At 50.4% G+C, this 20,538-nt stretch overlaps 1 protein-coding gene across 1 annotated transcript in view; it reads left to right on the top strand.

The window, feature by feature from the left end:
* Positions 1–3,545: 3,545 nt before the first annotated feature.
* The window catches only part of LOC142019684 (synaptotagmin-5-like), a 29,215-nt gene continuing 12,222 nt past the window's right edge, over positions 3,546–20,538 (top strand). Inside the window, exons 1-2 of the mRNA XM_075006859.1 lie at positions 3,546–3,651; positions 5,155–5,301. The gene's annotated coding sequence lies outside the window, so the exon portion shown is untranslated. The remainder of the gene's footprint in view (positions 3,652–5,154; positions 5,302–20,538) is intronic.

Here is a 20,538-nt window from a genome sequence, read left to right as displayed (position 1 = left end):
CAGAAGGGATGGGGGGCTACCTGGGGCCGAGGACTAGGCATGGTGGAGGCAGCTGGTGTCGCCGCCGCCTACTCACCATATGGGCAGCGCAAGTTTGGCAGCCTGCTACTCCACTTCCTTGTGCTGGAGAGAAGTGAGATACAGCAGCGGGCCGGGAGCTTAGCACGGCATGGTGCTGCTCTGGCTGTCATCAGTCTGCTGGTGATGCACCAGGCAGCCTTGCTCTGGGGAGGGGAAGGGGGTGAGGATGGGAAAGAGGCGGGGCCTGTGACATGATGGGAGGGGTTGCCCCAGGCTCCGCCTCCCCTCAGGGTGACCCTGCCTGTCACGTATAAATGTTTCCCTCCAATTCTTTGGGAGAGCTCTCTGTGTGATGTTCCTCTTAGCTCAGGCTCGCTCTCCTGTCAGGTCTGATGGGTCTGGTTTTGGTCTCTGCTGCTGACAATGGAGTTTGTGGATTGAGACACAGTGAAGCCCAGTCAGTGTTGGAATAAGGCATTTGAAGACGAATTGAGCAATATTTTAAACTACTGCAATTCATCAAAAAATAACACGTTACCCCAATACATTAATGAACAAAAAGGTGTTTTATTTCTTGGCTGACGGGGGGTCACTTTAAAAGTGCTTTGCTCAGACTTCTTTCTGAGCAGACTTTTACAAGTGGCATGTCACTGGGGCACAGACCGTTCTGTGGCCCGTTTCAGAACTGAGTGTCCATGTGCCGCAGAATTCGGTGATTTCAGAGTATCGTCGTCTCCTTTCATGGCAGGTTGGATGGCTTAGCTTTGGCAAGTGCTTGGAGATCCTTGGATGATCTGTGAAGTCATCTTAGATCAGCCTGGGAGTCTCCTGGGTGGCTGTGAAAGCCAGAAGAGTGTCAATTTGTGACCTACGTCAAATGGGAACCAGAGGTGGCGGCAGGACTGGGTTTCCAGATCCCTCCTGCTGTTCTTCTCGTCCAGCAGCTATATAAGAATGTTTAATACTTCCAAGTATTTTCTGGTTACACGGGCAACTGCAGAGGTGTTCTTCCAGTCGTTGAGCCAGGTCGTCCATTGGATGGAAGCTGGTTCCAGTCCCTTCACGTGAGTGTTTACAGTCGCCAGTGATGGCGTTGCTCTTGAAGTTGGCTCCTTCTGGCACTTGGCACAAATGAGTAGCTTTCACCACAGAAACCAGAGAAGGAAAATACTTCTTAGATGTCACCTGATCCCCCCCCCCCCGCAATCCCCCAACCCCACTTCAGCATGGAACTGTTTCTTTCACAAGAGGCCCGGCGGTGAGCTCTGCATTTAAGCCGATGGAGAGCACGTAGAATACTGCAGGAACCCCATCTTCGGTGGTTCTTCTTAACTGTCTTTCAATTTCTAACACTAAGCCTGGGACACTACAGTCAAATAGATGATCGTTTGGGGAAATATCTTCCCATCTTCCAGCTCAAATTCCCCCTTGCTCCGTTTCATCTCATTACTTGTAGTTACATCCCTCTTCGACCTCTCTTTTGCCTTCCTCGGGAACTTTAGATACAGACTCCATTGTAGGACGGGTCCAGGACACTCACTCCCTGCAGTGTGAACTGCCATTTGACAGAGGTGGGTAACTCTTTTCTGGATCTCCCTCCAGACTGAGCTTAGCAGAAGTTCCAGTTGCTTTCAGTTCCTGAGTGTCACCGCTAGATGGTTGCAAAGTCAGAGACCTGCTACTGAAAGGTGAGATTCTGGCTTGGACAAGAAGCAGGAAATAAGGAGAATGGGGGGGTGAGACATCTTGCATAGGATGCTCAGGACTGTGAGGTGCTGTGGTACCACCCCCCCACCCGCCAGCCTCAACAAGAATGAGAACTTGGCTGCTGCTACGCCGCGTGCTAGTTCTTTGCCTGGCGAGACTGCCTGTCTGAACCTTCCCAAATTCCCCAAAGATCGTTGGACTCTCTCAGAAGTTGGGGGGCACACACCAGCAGGGGATGCATCCATCACTTCAGTATAATAGTACAGGTTGAACCTCTCTGATCCAGAACTCTCTCGTCCAGCTACATCCGGAATCTGGCATGATATTAGTTAGCGCGATGACCACTTACCATGGGTGTGGACAAGTTTCCTGTCGTCCCATAACGTTGGTTTCCAGCCACCAGCCCTGGCTCTCAATGTTCCAGGCTGTTATTTGGCTGTAATTTACCCTTAAATGTCTTCTAAGAGCCCAGTCATCAGTAAAAGTGTTGGTCATAGACCATATTGACCTCCTGTGGCCCAGCAAATTCTCTCATCCAGCACTGATCAGGTCCCAAAGGTACTAGGCAAAAGAGGTTCAACGTGTAGTAGTTTTGTAATAAAACTAAGAAAGAAGGTTTTTGTTTTTTTTTTTAATTAACAAAGAACAGAGATTTAAATGACTGAGAGAGAGCAAGAGGCAGGCCTGGTTACAGACAGAACAAAACACGCCTTTATCAAGTTACAAGCTTTGCCTTAGCAGTTTCCTTCCCTTAAATTACCAACATCCTTGGCTCTTCAGACTAGCAGATCCAACTTACAGCAGGCTCAGAGATGGTGGTTTCCTCAGTCCCCTCATTCAAGGTAAGTGAAAAGGTCTCCCCCACCCCATATTACTCAAGTCCATTATCTCTGCCTCAAGAGCCAGGAAGGCTTTCTGGGGGTGCAGATTTTTTTTCCTGTGAACGTGATCGATAAAGATTTCTCTCCCTGACTTGTTTAGCTTGAAGGTGTTTTCACCTTATGTGTAAAATGTACTTTCCTTGTCCTCGGCCTGAAATGAAGCTGGTCAGACAGGTAAATCGCATTTCTTTGTCTAGATGGGGACTGAGTTTACATGCTGCCTCCCAAACGCATTTTGACACACCCCACAGGCTGGCCGTGCAGTGGTTTTCAGGACCAGCGTAGCAGTAGCTTACGTGATCCCTTGCACCACACCTTGAAGGTGCAGGTTTTGACTGTGTGTTGAGACGATGTTAGGCCTGAGGCGAAATACGCTACATGGGGGCTCTCGTGACATTGAGGTGGGAATGGTAATGGAACAACGAGACTCTTTCTTATCTTGGTTAATGTCCGGGCAACCCATTCCCCTCTCTTGTCAGCCCAGAAGAGTCCTCAAAAAATCTTGCTTAGTTGTTGGTAATAGTGAAGCGTGCACACCAGATGCCAGCATTCCCTGGAAGCTGAGCTTCTGGGCGGCCACCCAGGAGAGATTCAGGTGCCACCCAGCTGATTAGCAGAGCGCCCACAGCCGGCCACGTGTGTTTTTGTCGGTGGCGCACATCCGTGCGTGCCTTGGTGCACGTAACAAAATGTATTCCACCCAGGAATGATAACAATTAGAACAGTGTACGTCAAATACTCCTCTCTCGTGTTTTTCAGCACTGCCTCATGCCAGCGCAGCATCCTGCATAACAGCCATGCTGCACCCAAGCTAAATCCCCTGGTTGAGATGACTGGAGATGTTGGGCGGTGCAGTGTCAGGTGACTGACCTGTTCCTTGTTTTCTGCAGATCTGCTCCTTTTCCTCCCTTCTTAGAGCAACCCGGACATGGTTCAACGAAAAGGAGGCCCTGTGAGCATTGGACTGGAGCGGTGGGGTTTGCTTTCAGACCTCAGCTGTTGTGTAGTGTTGCCGTCAGATGTCGACTGCTCCGAGTGACATGTGAGTAACGGTACGCTGAAGGCTATTGACTGCTTTGGGATCTGGGAATGGAAGATGCTGTGTTGCTCCTCCCTGAACAGCATTCAGGCAGGTGCACACGCAAGTCAAATGTTGTATCCTCGAATTAAAATGCAACGTGAGAAGTTACCCTTCCACTCTACTCTGCCGTAATTGGGCCTCAGCTGGAGTGCTGTGTCCCATTCTGGGCCCCACATTTTAGGAAAGAGGTGGAGAAATGGGGAGAGGGTCCAGAGAAGAGCAATTAAAATCATTAAAGGTCTAGAAAATATGACCTAGGAGAGAAGATTAAAAGAACTGGGTCTGTTTCATTTGGACAGAGAAGGCTGAGAGGGGGACATGACAGCAGCTTTCAAGTACCTAAAAGGAGAGAGAGGAATTATTTTCCTTGGCCTCTGAGGACAGGGCAAGAAGCAATGGGCTTACACTGCAGCAAGGGAGGTTTAAATTGGACATTAGGAAAGATTTCCTACCTGTCAGGGTGGCTATGCACTGGAATAAATTGCCGAGGATGGTTGTAGAATCTCCCTCAGTGGAGATGTTTTAGAACAGTCTAGATAAATATCTAAAAGGGATGATCTAGATGGTACTTTGTTCTGCAGTGAGAAGAGGGAACTGGATTTGATGACCTCTCTAGTGTTTTCTGATCCTATGATCTCTGCAGGTTGTGATAACGGGCCCAGCACAGTGACTTTCAAACCCAAATGCCTCTGTCACGGTCTATAGCGTCATCAGTGAGAGACAGGACACATTTGCTCCCATTTTACATCTGGGGAACTGTGGGGCAGAGATTCTTGTTGAAGCGATAGGCCTGAGGTCACCCAGGAAACTTGTGTCGGAGCCAGGACTTGAACCTGGCTCTCTCTGGAGTTTCAGCCCAGATGGGGTGAACCCGCCTAATGGCTGAAAAGCTCAGGCCTGCCCTTGGATGAGGCTGGAGAAGCCGTTGCAGCTTGATGACTACAAAAGGCATGAAGGTTGGAGAAATGAGCTTGTTCCTCCAGGACCCATTTTAGCTGGAGCCGTAGGCTCTGCTCTCCCAGCTTCATCCCAGCCAGCTTCACTCCCCCGTCCCTTTCCAGCAAGAGTCCTGGCAGAATGCAGCTAGGCTCTGTAGCACTGTTGCAAAGTGTTTCAGTCCAGCATTCCTCTCTCCTGTGCTGGAGGCTTTCCCTGCATCACATTTCTGCCCTTAGGACCGAGCAGCCCGTCCTCCCCCCGGAGCGGCGCAAACAGGTGGAATTTTCCATCTGTTTGCTCAGCACTGCAAGCCGGGAGCCGTTCCGGGCCTCTGTATATCAGACAAGCACAGATTGCCAGAGCTCTCGGCCTCTGCCAGACTCGCCTGTTCTCTGCCATCCCAGCGTCTCCAGGCAAGGAGCAGCTGAGAGCACAGTCTGCTCCCGCCTTTCTCCCCACCTTCCCGCGACCTTCAGTGGCTTCGTTTTGTTCCTTTCAAACTTTGAAAGCTTTGTCCCAGAACAGATTGCCTCCACCTCGTCTCTCCGGTATCCTGGGACCGACAAGGGGACGGCAGCCCTGTGCAAAGGCTTCCCATGTCAGCCCCGCTGGGGTCGCCTGCGGACTCGTCAGTTCTCACTATTCACCTAAGGAGCCAGAGCAATGAAGCAGGTAAGGCGCACGACTGCCCTCCCACAGAAAGGGTTCATGTTTGGCTGGCAGCAGCATCTGCATACGAGCAGGGACAGTTGTCCATGCTGAATCCAAAGTCGGAGCTGGCAAGCTGGCACAACTGCCAGGAGCAGAGCAGAGCCCTTGGGAATCCTGGCTAAGCACTGCGGAGGAGTCCTGGTGTCCTGGGGCGGCATTTCTTAAACTACATTGGCAGAACACTGCTGTGCAACTCGCAGGGTGTCGCTAGCCTCTGATGCTTTTTTGATCTCCTACGCCGATGATTTTTACTTTCTGTTGTTCCAACCAGATAGAGTGTTACCTCTTCAATGCTATGATACCTGATGAAATGACGGCATTTTAATTTTGCTGTATATGTTGCTGTTTGGCTTTTTTCTTTCTTTTTTATCAGACAGCAATTGTTTTTGAAGAACATTTTCATAAGTGTTCCACATAAAATATTATTTGATGTGATGTGGTCTCAAAAAGTTGAAGAAACGCTGTCTTAGAAGAGCAGAAAAGCAGTCAAGTAGCACTTTAAAGACTAACAAAATAGCTTATTAGGTGAGCTTTCGTGGGACAGACCCACTTCGTCAGACCATAGCCAGGCCAGAACAGACTCAATGTTCCGGGCATAGAGAATGAAAAATAGTAATCAAGGTTGACAAATCAGAAAAAAAATTATCAAGGTGAGCAAATCAGGTGTTCCTTGCAAACAAGGGCTGAAGGGGCGTTCATAGCCACCTAGAAAGTAGAATCAGAGGCATCCCTGAGAGGAGAGGATTAAAGAACTAGGAGTTTGTAATGTGACGCTGTTCTGTTGGCTTCAAAGAGTATAGACGAGGCTGCTGCCTGTTATTAAGTAAGCCTGATATTTTCCATTATGAGCTCCTGTTTTGAATGGCTGATTACTTTGATATTGGTTCACTGTTTGGGCTGAAATTTTCTGTGCTGGGCATCTAGCTGATTTTCTTTGGGAAAGCTTAGAGAAAACAGGTCCACCATTTGCAAGGTGGAGGCTGAGGGAAAATCATTTGCTTTGCTTTGTTTGATTGAAGAAGGGTTTTTGTGTGAGCGTAATTGCCTATGTTGAACACTATTGAGGCTGCAAAGTAAATCAGGGACGAGTTAGGGAATGCCAGAATTGAGCTGATCTATGCAATCCCTTGCGCATGTGCATTACCATACAGTCTTTAATTTCACAGCCATCTACAGGTTGAACCTCTTTCATCCGGCACCCTCGGGATATGACGGGTGCCAAAGGAGAGAATTTGCTGGACTATGGGAGGTCCGTATTGTCTGGCACATTACCAACACTTCCCCTGCTTACTGGGCTCTTAGAAGGCATTTAGGGGTAAATTACAACACAGAACCCGGAGAGCCAGGACTGATGGCTGTCAACCAACTTTATGGGACTGCAAGAAACTTGGCCGCATACCCATGATAAGTGGTCATCCAGCTTACCAAAATCATACCGGATTAGGGAGTTTGATGGCTGAGAGTGTTCGGGATTAAAGACGTTCAAGCTGTATTCTTTTCACAGCCCCCCGCCTCATTCAGTGCCCCTTATAGGAACCGGCTGTAGGGATGCGTCGGGCCTGTGTAACAGAGGAGGCTGTTGACTAGAAGAGCCTGTTTCATCTGTTACAGAAGTCAGCAGGGGCATACTGAATGAGTCATGGGGCTGCAGGAAGAGAGATGATGGAGCTGAATCAAACACTGCCTTGGAAAAGTGGATTCTGTTCCTGCCTCTGCCACAGTGTTCCTGTGGGATTCTTGGTCAAGTCACTTACAGGAGACTTCACAGGGGGTCCTTCCTTGTGAGGGCCTGGTCTTTTGGCTGCCTGACTTGCTACCCTGGAATGTGATTTGCAGAAGTGCCGGGCCCTGCTGGCTGCAGCTGAAGCGAGTGGGAGCTGGGTAGCGAATGTATAAAGTTAAGTAATCTGAAACTCAGGGCCCAGGTGTCTTGAACGGGGCATCCGGAATCTCTGGAAACTGCTCTGAATCTCCCTGGACCTCAATTTCCCAGAACAACCGCCCCTCACTTCATGGGGGTGTCTGAGGTGAAATTCATTGATGTTTGTCAAGTGCTCAGGTACTTTAGCAATGAGCACCATAGAAAAGCCAGGGAGAAAATTAATAATTCTGCCTTCAGGACAACATTCAATAAATAGTGTGCTGTGAATATGGCCGGGAAATTATTCAGCCATCACCGTTCCTTCTGGGGACTGAAACGGGCTGCGGAGTCTGGAAAAAAACACCATGGATTCTTGTATATTAGAGATTCTAATGCTCCAGGGGGAGGAGCAAATCAAGGTTTCACGGGCGATTTGAATTCTGCCTTTACTGTCTTTTGTGCACTTGACTTTGCATTCTTGGTCATGGGCCTGGGAGGTAGCTTGTTTGTGTGCGTGCTGAGGGCCTGCGGGATGTTTTGGGGTCTGGGCTCAGGGGTGTGAGAGACAAGCCTGGGAAAGCCAGGAGACTGAGGGGGGAGATGATAGAGGTCTATCAAATCACGAGCGGTGTGGAGAGGGGAATAAAGAAAAGTTATTTACTTGTTCCCATAATATCAGAACTAGAGGACACCAAATGAAATTAATGGGTATCTAATAAAAAAAACTAAAACTAATAAAAGAAAGTTCTTTTTCACTCAGCGCATAGTTAACCTGTGGAACTCCTTGCCAGAGGAGACTGTGAAGGCTAGGACTATAACAGAACTTAAGAAAGAGCTAGATAAATTCATGGTGGCTAGGTCCATAAAAGGCTATTAGCCAAGGGTAGGAACTGTGTCCCAGGCCTCTGTTTGTCAGAGGCTGTAGATGGATGGCAGGAGACAAGTGCTTGATCATTGTCTTTGGTTCACCCGCTCTGGGGCACCTGGCACTGGCCACTGTCAGCAGACGGGATGCTGGGCTAGATGGACCTTTGCTCTGACCCAGTAATGGCCATTCTTATGTTCAAGGTTACAGGAAAAAGGAAGGGGTATTCCAGGAGCTCAAGGTGCCAGGGCTGGGATGGGGAGCTGATGGAGTAACAAACATCAGTGTTGTTTAATGCCGCCATTAGAGATAGTCCTTAGCCCTTTTCCAGGGCAGAACTCAATGCGTGGTCTGGACATTGCTCTCCCTGCTTTATAGATGAGGCTGTTGAGGCACAGGGGGTAAAGCTGGGATTTCAAAGGGTCCAAAGGGAAGTAGGTGCCCATCTCCCTTAGACGCCTTTGAAAATCCTAGCCTAAGTGACTTGACTGAGGGCACACAGCGAGTCAGTGTCAGAGCAGGGAACAGAGCTTGGGCTAGTGCCCTCTTGTCTATCAGTGGGACAAAGGGTTAAAGCAGCAGCATGGACAAACATCTCCATGGGGGAGATAAGAGAGAGGTGGGAAAGATGTAGGGTATCAAACTGGATACCAGAAGGGTAAGGTTGCTTTTTAATCCTACTGGCTGTGGACACAAGTCATAACCTGCTGCTTAGGGACCCTGGCCTCCTTAATTGAGCCAGACCCCTCTTGGAATCCATGATAAGGACAATGCAGAACAGACTGAGATACTGAGATGCCTAACAGACTGAGAGCATCAACAATGGCTAACTTCTTGCCTGTCACAGGGAACCGGAAATAGCTGCTGTTTTTAAATGTTCATTTGTTTAGGCTTCCTCAGAAAGAGCAGTTCTGCTTACAGGGTGGGAGGAGAACTAAAAATTTCATCATGGGGTTCGGTGTTTAGTGTCTATTGTTAATTTCAGGTCAAAAGTGCTTGGTTTATCAGTAAACAGTTTTTCTAGCAAGTTTGGGCTCTAATTTGGGCAGGAGACTCTGGCCTGTGTTAATCACAGAATCACGGAATCATAGGGCTGGAAAGGACCTCAGGAGGGCCGTGTCTACGCTAGCCCCAAACTTCAAAATGGCCACACAAATGGCCATTGCGAAGTTTACTAATGAAGCGCTGAAATGCATATTCAGCGCTTCATTAGCATGCGGGCGGCCGTGGCGCTTCGAAATTGACGTGGCTCGCCGCCGCGCGGCTCATCCGGACGGGGCTCCTTTTCGAAAGGACCCCACCTGCTTCAAAGTCCCCTTATTCCCATCTGCTCATGTGGCCATTTCGAAGTTTGGGGCTAGTGTAGACGTAGCCGAGGTCATTTGGTCCAGCCTCCTGCTTGAAGCAGGATCAACCCCCACTAAGTCATCCCAGCCAGGACCTTGTCAAACCAGGATTTAAAAATCTTGAGGGATGGAGAATCCACCACCTCTCTAGGCAACGCATTCCAATGCTTCACCACCCGCCTGGTGAAGAAGTTTTTCCTAATATCTAACCTACACCTTTCCCTCTTCAACTTCTGACCATTACTCCTTGTTCTGCCATCAGACACCACTGAGAACAATTTCTCACCCTCCTCTTTAGAGCTCCCCTTCAGGAAGTTGAAGGCTGCTATTAAATCACCTCTAAGTCTTCTCTTCTGTAAACTAAACAAGCCCAAATCCCTCAGCCTCTCCTCATAGGTCTTGTGCTCCAGACCCTTAATCATTTTTGTTGCTCTTCGCTGAACCTGCTCTAGCAAATCCACATCCTTTTTATACTGGGGGGCCCAAAACTGGACACAATATTCCAGATGTGGCCTCACCAGTGCCGAATAAAGAGGAATAACTACTTCCCTAGATCTGCTCGAAATGCTCTTCCTAATGCACCCCAGTATGCCATTAGCTTTCTTGGCTACGAGGGCACACTGTTTACTCATATCCAGCCTTTCATCTACCATAACCCCTAGGTCCCTTTCCATTGTACTGCTGCTGAGCCAGTCGGTCCCCAGCCTGTAACAATGCTTGGGATTCTTCCGCCCCAGGTGCTGGACTCTACGCTTCTCCTTATTGAACCGCATCAGATTTCTTTTGGCCCAGTCCTCCAATTTATCCAGGTCCCTCTGGATTCTCTCTCTACCCTCCAACGTATCTACCTCTCCCCCTAGTTTTGTGTCATCTGCAAACTTGCTGAGGGTGCAACCCAGTCCCTCATCTAGGTCATTAATAAAGATGTTGAATAACACCGGCCCCAGAACCGAGCCTTGCGGCACTCCGCTTGAAACAGACCGACATCCAGATATTGAGCCATTGACCACTACCTGTTGGGCCTGACCATCAAGCCAGCTTTCTATCCATCTTATAGTCCAAGGATCCAATCCATATTTCCTTAACTTATGGACAAGACTGTTGTGGGAGACCGTATCAAAAGCCTTGCTGAAGTCAAAGTATATCACATCCACTGACTTCCTCATGTCCACGGAGCTTGTTACATCATCACAGAAGCTGATCAGATTGGTGAGGCAGGACTTGCCCCTGGTGAATCCATGTTGGCTACTTTTGATCACTTTCCCCTCTTCCAAGTGCTTCAAAATGGATTCCTTGAGGATTCCCTCCATTATTTTCCCTGGGATTGAGGTAAGGCTGACGGGTCTATAGTTCCCTGGATCGTCCTTCTTTCCTTTTTTAAAGATGGGCACTATGTTTGCCTTCTTCCAGTCATCCGGTATCTCCCCCGATTTCCAAGAGTCTTCAAGGATAATGGCCAAAGGTTCAGCAATGACCTCTGCCAATTCCCTCAGTACCCTGGGGTGCATTAAATCCAGACCCATGGACTTGTGCACATCTAGTTTTTCTAGATAGCTCAGAACTTGTTCCTTCCCCACAGATGGCTGCCCTCCACCTTCCCGTACTGCATCGTCTGGGACCGTCCTGGGGAAGTTGACGTTGTCTGTGAAGACTGAGGCAAAAAAAGCATTGAGTTCTTCAGCTTTTCCTGCATCATCTGTCACTAGGTTACCTCCCTCATCCAGTGATGGCCCCACACCTTCCCTGATAACCCGTTTATTGTTCACATGCCTGTAGAAACCCTTCCTGTTACTCTTCACATCCCTTGCCAGCTGCAGTTCCAACTGTGCTTTCGCTTTCCTGATTACTGCCCGGCATTCTCCAGCCGTATGTTTATACTCCTCCTTAGTCAACTGTCCTCGTTTCCATTTCTTGTATGCATCCTTTTTGAGTTCAAGCTGACTAAGGATTTCCCTGTTAAGCCAAGCTGGTTGCCTACCACGTTTGCGTTTCTTACTACGCAGCGGGATTGTTTGTTCCTGTGCCTTCAGTAAGACTTCTTTAAAATACTTCCAGTTCTCTTCAACTCTTTTCCCCTTCATCTTCGTTTCCCAAGGGATCCTGCTCATCTGGTCTCTTAGGGAGTCAAAGTCTGCTCTTCTGAAATCAAGGGTCTGTATGTTACTGCTCACCCTTCTTCCTTTCGTCCAGATCCTGAAATCTACGATCTCATGGTCGCTACAACCCAGGTTCCCCCCACTTCTATTTCTTCTAGTAGTTCTTCCCTGTTTGTGAGCAACAGGTCAAGTTGCGCACGGCCCCTGGTCGGTTCCTTCAGCACTTGTACCAAGAAGTTATCCCCAACATTCTCCAAAAACTTCCTGGATAGTTTGTGTGCTGCTGTATTGGTCTCCCAACAAACGTCTGGATGATTAAATTTTCCCATGAGAACCAGGGCCTGTGATTTGGAAGCTTCACTAAGCTGCCTGAAGAAAGCCTCATCTATCTCCTCTCCCTGATCTGGCGGCCTAGAACAGACACCAACTACAACATCACCTCTGTTACTTCCACCTCTAAGCTTAACCCAAAGACACTCAACTGGATTTTCTCCTTCCTCACACTGGAGCTCTGAGCAATCATACCGCTCCCTCACATAGAGCGCAACTCCTCCTCCTTTTCTCCCCTGTCTGTCCTTCCGAAATAATTTATAACCATCCATGACCGTGCTCCAGTTATGCAAATCGTCCCACCAAGTCTCCGTTATTCCAACCACCTCATACTTGTGTGACTGTGCCAAGGCCTCTAATTCTTCCTGTTTGTTCCTCAGGCTTCTGGCATTAGCGTACAAGCAGCTTAGAGAAGGGGCTGATTGGCCCACTTTCTCCTCTTCACCCAGGAAACCCACTTGATTGTTCCCCCCTCCTTCCCCACTTACCTCTGGGCTTGTGTCACCTTCCCCCGACAAACCTAGTTTAAAGCCCTCCTCACTAGGTTTGCGAGCCTGCCTGCAAAGATGCTCTTTCCTCTTTTAGTGACGTGGATCCTGTCTCTTCTCAGCAATCCCTGTTCACGACACAGAATCCCATGGTCAAAGAAACCAAATCCTTCCCTGCTACACCACCTACGCAACCACGCATTTACCTCTGTGATTTGATGATCCCTCTGCGGACCCCTTCCTTCCAGGGGGAGGATAGACGAGAAGACCACTTGTGTTCCGTATTCCTTGATCTTTCTCCTGAGGGTTACGTAGTCTGCCCTGATCTCATCAAAGTTGTTCTTGGCTGTATCGTTGGTTCCTACGTGAAGTAGGAGGAAGGGGTAACAGTCTACCGGCTGAAGAATTTTTGGCAGCGACTCTGTAATATCCCAAATTCTAGCTCCAGGCAAGCAGCAAACTTGCCGGGATTCTAGGTCCGGGCAGCAGATGGATGCCTCCGGCCCTCTTAGGAGGGAGTCCCCGACCACCACCACTCGTCTTTTTCTCTTAGGGGTGGTGGTCATAGAACTCCCACCCCTAGGACTGCGCATCCCAGGCCTTCTAAACTGTGGGGACTCTTTCAGATGCAATCCCTGGGAGGTATCAGCCCCAATTATCTCTGCTGTATCACCTGTGGAGAAAGGCTCAAAGCGGTTACTTAACTCCACTGGAATTGGAGCGACTGGAACTGGTTGCCTCCTCCTGGAGGTAACATGCTTCCAGTTCTCCTCCTTGTTTTGGGCAGCCTGCTGTTCCTGCAGTATCATCTGTTGCCTTCTATCCAGAAAGTCTTCACCCTCTCTGATGGACCTGAGGGTTGATATTTGTGCCTCAAGTCCTTTAACTTTCTCTTCTAAAATGGCTGCCAGCTTACACTTGGTGCAGAGAAAATCCTCCTTTCTATCATTCGAGAGAAAGACAAACATGGCACATGACATGCAGGTCACAACAACAGACCTCTCAACAGCCATATCGCTCTCCATTTTTTCCTTTTTCAGAGATCCCTTATTTGTTTCTAGTGCTGCCTTGAAGGGCACAAGAGAAACACCATAAAAGGAGGGTGAAAACAGGTATGGGGCTCCTCCCAAAGGCAAACTCCCTGTTAGCTGCTCCTGTTCGCTGCTCACAGGGTTCTCTGGGTCTGCCTTCTTATAGAGCTGCTAGCTGGTTAGGCCCGGCTCAGAGCCTTTGCCTCCAATCTAATCAGCCCTTGAAGGCCCACCTGCAAGGAAGCTCTCCCAATTCACACAAACTGCCAAACACACTTTCCAACTGCCCCTCTCTGCAAAACAGATGCTCAGGCACACTGGCAGCTATGCAAACTGCCCCATACTGCAAAATTAAACAAATGCGCAGACACCACAGACAGAAATTCAACCCACCAGCTCATAACGCAGCCCCCCAAATGCCACACTCACCTGAGCTCTTCTAGGATGCTTTCCCAGGCAAACTCCCTGTTAGCTGCTCCTGTTCGCTGCTCACAGGGTTAAGCAGGAGCTCAGACTGGAACCAGTAAGATACCTCCTGGCCATAAAAGCTCTTCAGCTAAAGTGGGAGCTTTCTGGCTCACACTTTGATTCTGCAACTGGGCCTTGGTGATACGTGAGCCAGGATGGAATCCAACTCCTTTCTTTGTAGGCTTGCTAGCTCTGCAGGGCTAAAGGGAGGAAAAAGGGGTAGGTTATTTTTCCGGTAGTGCAGAGAGAGCAGATTTGCTGAGTGCTAAGGGACAGTTTTGATAGTAATTTCCCAGGATAGCACCACACTTGCGGACTTTTACTCCGGGGTTTTTAATCTCCTTCTTTGCCCTGATCCCGTAGTGTGGAGATGAGCAAAAAAGTCTTTCATTTTTCCTAAACTCTCTCCACATGTTCATCTGCATTTTTAAAAAACAAAACTTGGCAGTGGAATCGGGGCTGTCTGGCACATCCCTCAGCAGCTTGGCTGGCTGATTCCTCTGCTTGTTTTACACGCCGTGGCCAACTCCTGGAGTCAATGGTGGGAGTGGTTTTAATGCCCCTACGCATCTCCCCAACGATCTACTGCCCTCAGGGCAGGAGGCCACTTTCTGCCCTGTCACTCTGTGCAGGTGTGGTGTTGCAGTGTGTGATGTTGCAAGTGCGGTGTGCCATATCCTGTCCCTGCACCACTTGGTGCATTCAGTTCCTCTTCCTCTCTGTCGTCTTGGCTTTGGGCAGAAGGGTCAGATATCTCGGAGGGCTTAGCTATACAGGTAGCTATTCTGGAACAGCTTTGCTTTGTTGGAGTATAGGCTAACACGGCTGCCCCCCTGTTACTATTCTGCTTTGTAATAATTTATTTGGCAGTAGTTATTCTGGTCCATCTCCCCATGTAGTCAGCCCCTTATTTTACAAGTTGAACCTCTCTCATCCAGCACCTTTGGGACCTGACCAGTGCTGAACGAGAGAATTTGCTGGACGATGGGAGGTCAATATTTGCTAGCACGTTACCAACACTTCCACTGCTTACCAGGCTCTTAGAAGACATTTAGGGTAAATTACAGCTAAATAACAGCCCAGAACACCGAGAGCCAGGACTGGTGGCTGAAAACAAATGTTATGGGACTGCAGGAAACTTGGCCACACCCATGGTAAGTGCACATTCAGCTAACTGAAATCATGCTGGATTATGGATGTTGCTGGATGAGAGAGTTCCGGATGAGAGAGGTTCAGCCTGTAATATCTTCTAGGGACAAAAAGCAGCCCGGGAAAGAATTGCACCTGCTTATGCAAGCGTTGAATTTGGCCCTCAGTGGACTCAAGATACAGAGTCTCTGCACCAGCAACACAGTGGCTGTGCTGGAGAGGTGACTTTGGTGGTTACTCAGCACAAAAGAGAAATAAAACTCGATGGATTTGCATACTCGGTACAAAACCGGGAAGCTATTAGACTGGGAGAGATTCTGCACCACCGGTGCATTCACCTTTCCCATTATCTTCCTTAAGACACAGCAATCAGCGTGGCCATACAGCACAGACAGCTAGAGAAGCCACACTTGGCCTGCCTGACTCGCATTCGCAGGGCGGGGGTATTCGCTGCTGTGGTCTGTTCTGCAATATGATGCCTTACACATCACTGTTCCCACTTCCACCCCCTTTGCCTTCTTAACACAAGCCAGTCACTGTTCAGCCAAGCAGGAACCCAGGCTCCAAAAGCTGCTTGGTCTCCTCACAAATAACAAAGGAGCTACAGATAGCTTAGTGCAGCTGAAAAGGCTTGAGCCGGAGGCGCTGCAGCCCCATGGTATAAAGCTCTGCTTTTCCCCCTCTCTCCTAACGTTTGATCTCTGTGTCACGCTTAGAATTGCCTCTGCCGCTAACAATGTCCCGTCCACAGAATCCATAAAGCTTCTCACGTGAGACTCAGCGGGAGTCCTCCCATTGGCTTTGGAGGGGTTTTGGAGCAAGGCTTTTAGCGCACTTACTGTATTCACCATTTCTCTGGTCGTTTGGCCCTTCTCTGGCCTCAGCTCTCCTGCACCTGCCCATCCCCCAGCAGCCCAACTAAAGTTACTAAATGGTGACTCAGATGCCTTCCAAAACTGGCGATGGAGCTACTGGGTGGACTGGGGCAGCTCACGCTTTTTTCAGAGCTTTTGTTTTTAGGCTGCCTGCAAACTCAGGCCGATTGTTGCTGCACAGGTTGAATCTCTGTGCTCTGATACTCTCGGGACCTGACCCGTGCCGGATGAGAGAATTTGCCAGACTACAGGAGGTCAGCATTGTGCAGCAGCATTACCAATGCTTCCCCTGCTCACTGGGCTCCTAAAAGACATTTAGCGGTAAATGACAGCTAAATAACAGCCCATAACACTGAGAGGCGGGGCTGATGATTGAGAACAACTTCTATGGGACCACGGGAAACCTGGCCACACCCATAAATGGTTGTCCCACTAACTAAAATCATACTGGATTACAGATGTTGCCGGACGAGAGAGTTCCGGACTCACAGGTTCCACCTGGATTAGTTTTTGTTCCGAAGGCTTTTTCATACAACCTTTTCTGAGACTCCTCGGTGAGTTAAGAGTTGCAGTTCCATTTTCAAAGGTGGCTTGGCACTTAGGAGCCTAACTCTCATTGGCTTTCAGTGGCAGTTGGCCTCACAAATCACTTGGGTGAAAACTTTACCCATAGTTACCATCTTCTTTAAATGAGGGTTAGATTCCGGAAGAAATTCTGGAGCAGCTTCAGAGGCAGATAGCCACATAGGCATGGAATTTGCATGACCCAGGGATCGTATTACATCCAGAGCTCTGTTAACTGTCATTGGGGAGTGTCCCGTCTACAAATCCACCATGATTTGCCATCTCCCTTGTGGGCCATCCCAGCAGAGAATCAGATTGAGTCACTGGATCCTGGAGGCAGATATTCCCTCGCAGGGTTGTAGCATGTTGACGGGCCATTGTGCAGGAATCTTGCACAGCTGGTGACTGGTATGAACCTAGAGAACTTTGGTTTCCAGGGCTACTAATCCAGGATTGAACGGAGGAGCAAACAATGTGATACGGCGTGATGACGATGTCGTTAGTATGCTCTGCACAGCAAAAACAAATAGGTGGGACGCTTATGCCAGATGGAGGCAGCTGAGTGCCAATCCCATCTTGAATTAACTAGTTCATTGCCATCCTGTCTCCTCCAGTAAGATCTGTAAGAGACTGACCCTTTCCCTCCTGCTTCCGGCAGGTCAGTCCCACTCTCGGGGCACTGTCGCCGGGGTTGGGGGAGCAGGTGTCAAAAGCCATCAGATCGATGGTGACGCCTCCCACTTGCAAGAGTGAGTTTCATAGTCTAGGTCCAGCTCTTGGGATGGAGCAGCCTCCTGCTCACATGAGCCCCTCTTACTGGTTGGTTGCTCTGATGGAACGTCGCTATGGAGAAGGTGTGTGGGCAGGTGTTCAGAGGCAGCTTCCAAGAGCTAACCCCAGGGCAGGCTCGGGGCTTGGGCAATCAAGACACAGAGCTCCGTATCCAATGAATGGGAACCAGTGGAGAACCCCAAGGCCACCAGCTGGGAGTTGGAGTATTTTCAGGGTGCATGCCCGCAGCCCTAGAAGTGTTTGTGAGTTACCAGTGCATGGACCGTGGTGACCAGTGCTGTGTTTGATGGGATGGAGCACGATCTCTGGACCAGGTACAGATGGAAACATGAGTGTTTTTAAGCCATGCTGGGTGCAGGTGCCTTCTGCTTTTCCTTTCATCATTCAGCAGCACTGCCTGCACAGCGCTGTCCTGATTCTACCCAGGGAGAAACCAAAGCACAAAACTCACTTCATTGGCCAAGGTGGCACAAGCCTGGGGCAGAGCCATGGCTGGGTTGAAGGAGTTCTTGGCTCCCAGCCTGGGGTTTGCTCCTATGGAGCACATGGCCACGCGCTCAGGTTTGCAGCTCTCTGCAATGGTATTCCCTGCTAACGCCTCCACCCAAACACTCAATGCTGTGGTTCACATCCAAGCCCGAGGTGAGTGACAGACGGACCAATGCTGATAGCTCCATTGCAATTAAAAAGCACAATCAATCTGTGCGGGCTAAATCTTCCCCTCTCAGGAAACGCTGCTTTGGCTGATCGAGTCCATGCTGTGGGCCTGGTGATCGTGTCAGGGAGGGGCTGATACCAGCAAGCAAAGTCTTACATGAGCTGGCTTCCTGCCATGTCCTCTGCACCTGCTTGCTGCTCCTTCAGCTTCTACCCTCCGTCAGTTACATTTCGTCTCCTTATTGCAGGGCAGAGGGAGCTCTGGGAGGTGGGACGAGTGCGGGTGGAAGGGAAGTGCTTTGCTTGCCAGCACTTCACGCTCGGGAGGCCCACATCCTCAAAGGTATTTAGGCTCCTAACTCCCACTGAAGCCAATGGGAATTAGGAGCTGGAACACTGAGGAGCTAGACCAGAGGTCCCAGCAGTTTTTGGGAAGGGCAATTCCATGACGATGCCCAAGAAAGACCCAACTGGTACCCATTCCCCATGGCCTGGAGCCTCATGCTCCGGAGAGGGGATTTTGGGCATTTCGGGCAGGCATACAGAACAATCCGGCCAGCAGCCATGTTTGAAGAGGGCGCGTGGCCAGCACTGGTCTCATGGGCGGTCCCTCTCTCAGGGAGGCTCAGTTCATTCACGTGTGCTTTGAGATCCTCACATGGAACGATAAATTATTGCTACGAGTGGGGGTGTTTTTTCTCACTTGTGCTGTGTGGTACAAAGCTGGCCTGTGGGTCTCGCTGGGACAGCGGTGCTGGAGGGCTGTGCCCAGCATGGGCAGGGAGTCAGGACCCCTGGGTTCTATTTAACGGCCTTGCTCTGCCTCAGCTTCCCTAGCTGTAAAATGCAGCCAGTGCTCAGATCTACAGACTAGACGTGCTGTCTAGGTAAGGCCATTATTGAACATTGCTCCCTTTTGCGCTACTGAAAGGAGTCTAAATGTCCCCTCCAATTGCCCCCAGACATTGAATGTGCCACGGTTTTAGTATCATTCAGGGACCCAGTTATTATCTTGTGGGACCCACTTATCCTGTTTCACACCAGCAGCGTGGGGCCTCCTGTCTGGGGGCTCAGTCACGTCACTAAAAATTGAACCTCTTCCCCCAGGAGGCAGATCAATATTATGCCAAGGGAGAAAACTGAGGTTTAGATGCCCAAAGTGAGCCGGGTCGGACCTGGGAATAGAACCCCTGTGTCCTGACACTGGTGGAATGGCAAGTGCTTCCCGCTGTGTTAAACCCACCAGCCCTGTTGCAGCTGAAGCCCATCAGAGCCGAACAGGCGGCTGCCTTTGGGGGAGGAGAGGAGGAAGTCGCACTGGCTGTGCCAGGAGAAGAAGGTCAGATCTTTATTATGGTTTCAGCTCTATGGCCCAAGGAAATACCAGTCCCACTAGTTTCTCCCTCCGCCAGCCAGAGACCTGGGAGGGAGTGAGAGAGGGGAAAGAGGCAGTAAGAAGAGAGGCTCGTGGCTAGGGTGGCCGCGTTGCCCTATGGTACAGACAGGACACCAGCCTCCAAGCATGGGGGGCTGCTGCGCTATGGCAGGGCTACGCAGCGATGGGGGTGGGGGTTCTGCAGCCTCCCACTGGGGGGAAGTGGAGAATTGGGCTTCACAACCTCCTGGCAGGGGGCTGCTGAGAATTGTAATTTTGCAGCCTCCTGGTGGGTGGGGTGGGGCGAGGGGGGAGTAGGAGTGTGGATAAGCTGGTCTGGGGCAGGGGTCCCTCTCAGCAGGGGCTGCCAAGCCAGGGAATGGGGCAGCTGCCCCATGGAGGCGCTTCCCCACAGCAGGAGCTCCTGCGGTGTGGGACACCAGGGAAGGAGGAGCTGCCCTATGGTGGAGCTCGCTGGCAGCTGGGGCTGCTGCGGTGGGTGTGCTGGGAAACAGGGCGCCTGCCCCATGGAGGAGCTTCCCTGCGGCTGGAGTTGCTGTCCTGAGCCATGGGGCACCTGGGAACAGGGCAGCCACCCAGCGAGAAGCTCCCTAGGAGTGGGGGCTGCTGCCGAGGCACCGGGGAGCAGGAGCCCTGCAAAATACATGACAATTTGCCCATTTTCTTAAAAATGGCAGGACGCTTGTGAGACAGCTTAAATGAGGGCCTGTCCCGGGAAAACCGGAACGGGTGGTCACCCCCTCGTGGCTGAGGCCGATTGCAGAAACTTTGGCTCTGCGACCAACAGTGATTGTTTGATAGCAGAAAGAGAGGGCCAGCTCTCCAGCTGGGGTAAATCAGCAGCGCCCCATTGCCTCTGTCTGTTTACTCCAGCGAGGGGTCTGGCCCAAAGCTCTTGAAATCGGTTCGCGCCCATTGTGCATTTGTTTGTAGGGACTGCCCTTTCCGCAGCCTGGCTTCCGACCGCGGCCAGATGAAGTCGGGGCGTAATTCTTTTGTCTGGCCCTGCAGTTGGCGCTTTAAGGGCAGGGCCTTTTGGGCGCTGTCTTGCTGGGGTCAGGGCTGTCCTGAGGGGGGCAGAGCCCAGCGCAACCCCCAGCTGTGCCGCAGTCCCTGCCTTCTCCCCAGAGCAACACTGCTGGGGAATTCTGTGGGGCCTGGTGCTGGGGCAGCCACGGTCGTCCCCACGATCCATCAGGCAGACAGCGAGAGCTGGAGGAGCATGCTGTCCCACTGCGCTGCCCTCCCAGCCTGCTGCTCCCTGCTTCTCCGCAGGGCCA

This window comes from Carettochelys insculpta, chromosome 12 (genome assembly GCF_033958435.1).
Source record: "Carettochelys insculpta isolate YL-2023 chromosome 12, ASM3395843v1, whole genome shotgun sequence".
NCBI lineage: Eukaryota > Metazoa > Chordata > Testudines > Carettochelyidae > Carettochelys > Carettochelys insculpta.
The sequence above is the reverse complement of the archived record's forward strand: the minus strand, read 5'-3'. Positions and strand labels throughout refer to the sequence as shown.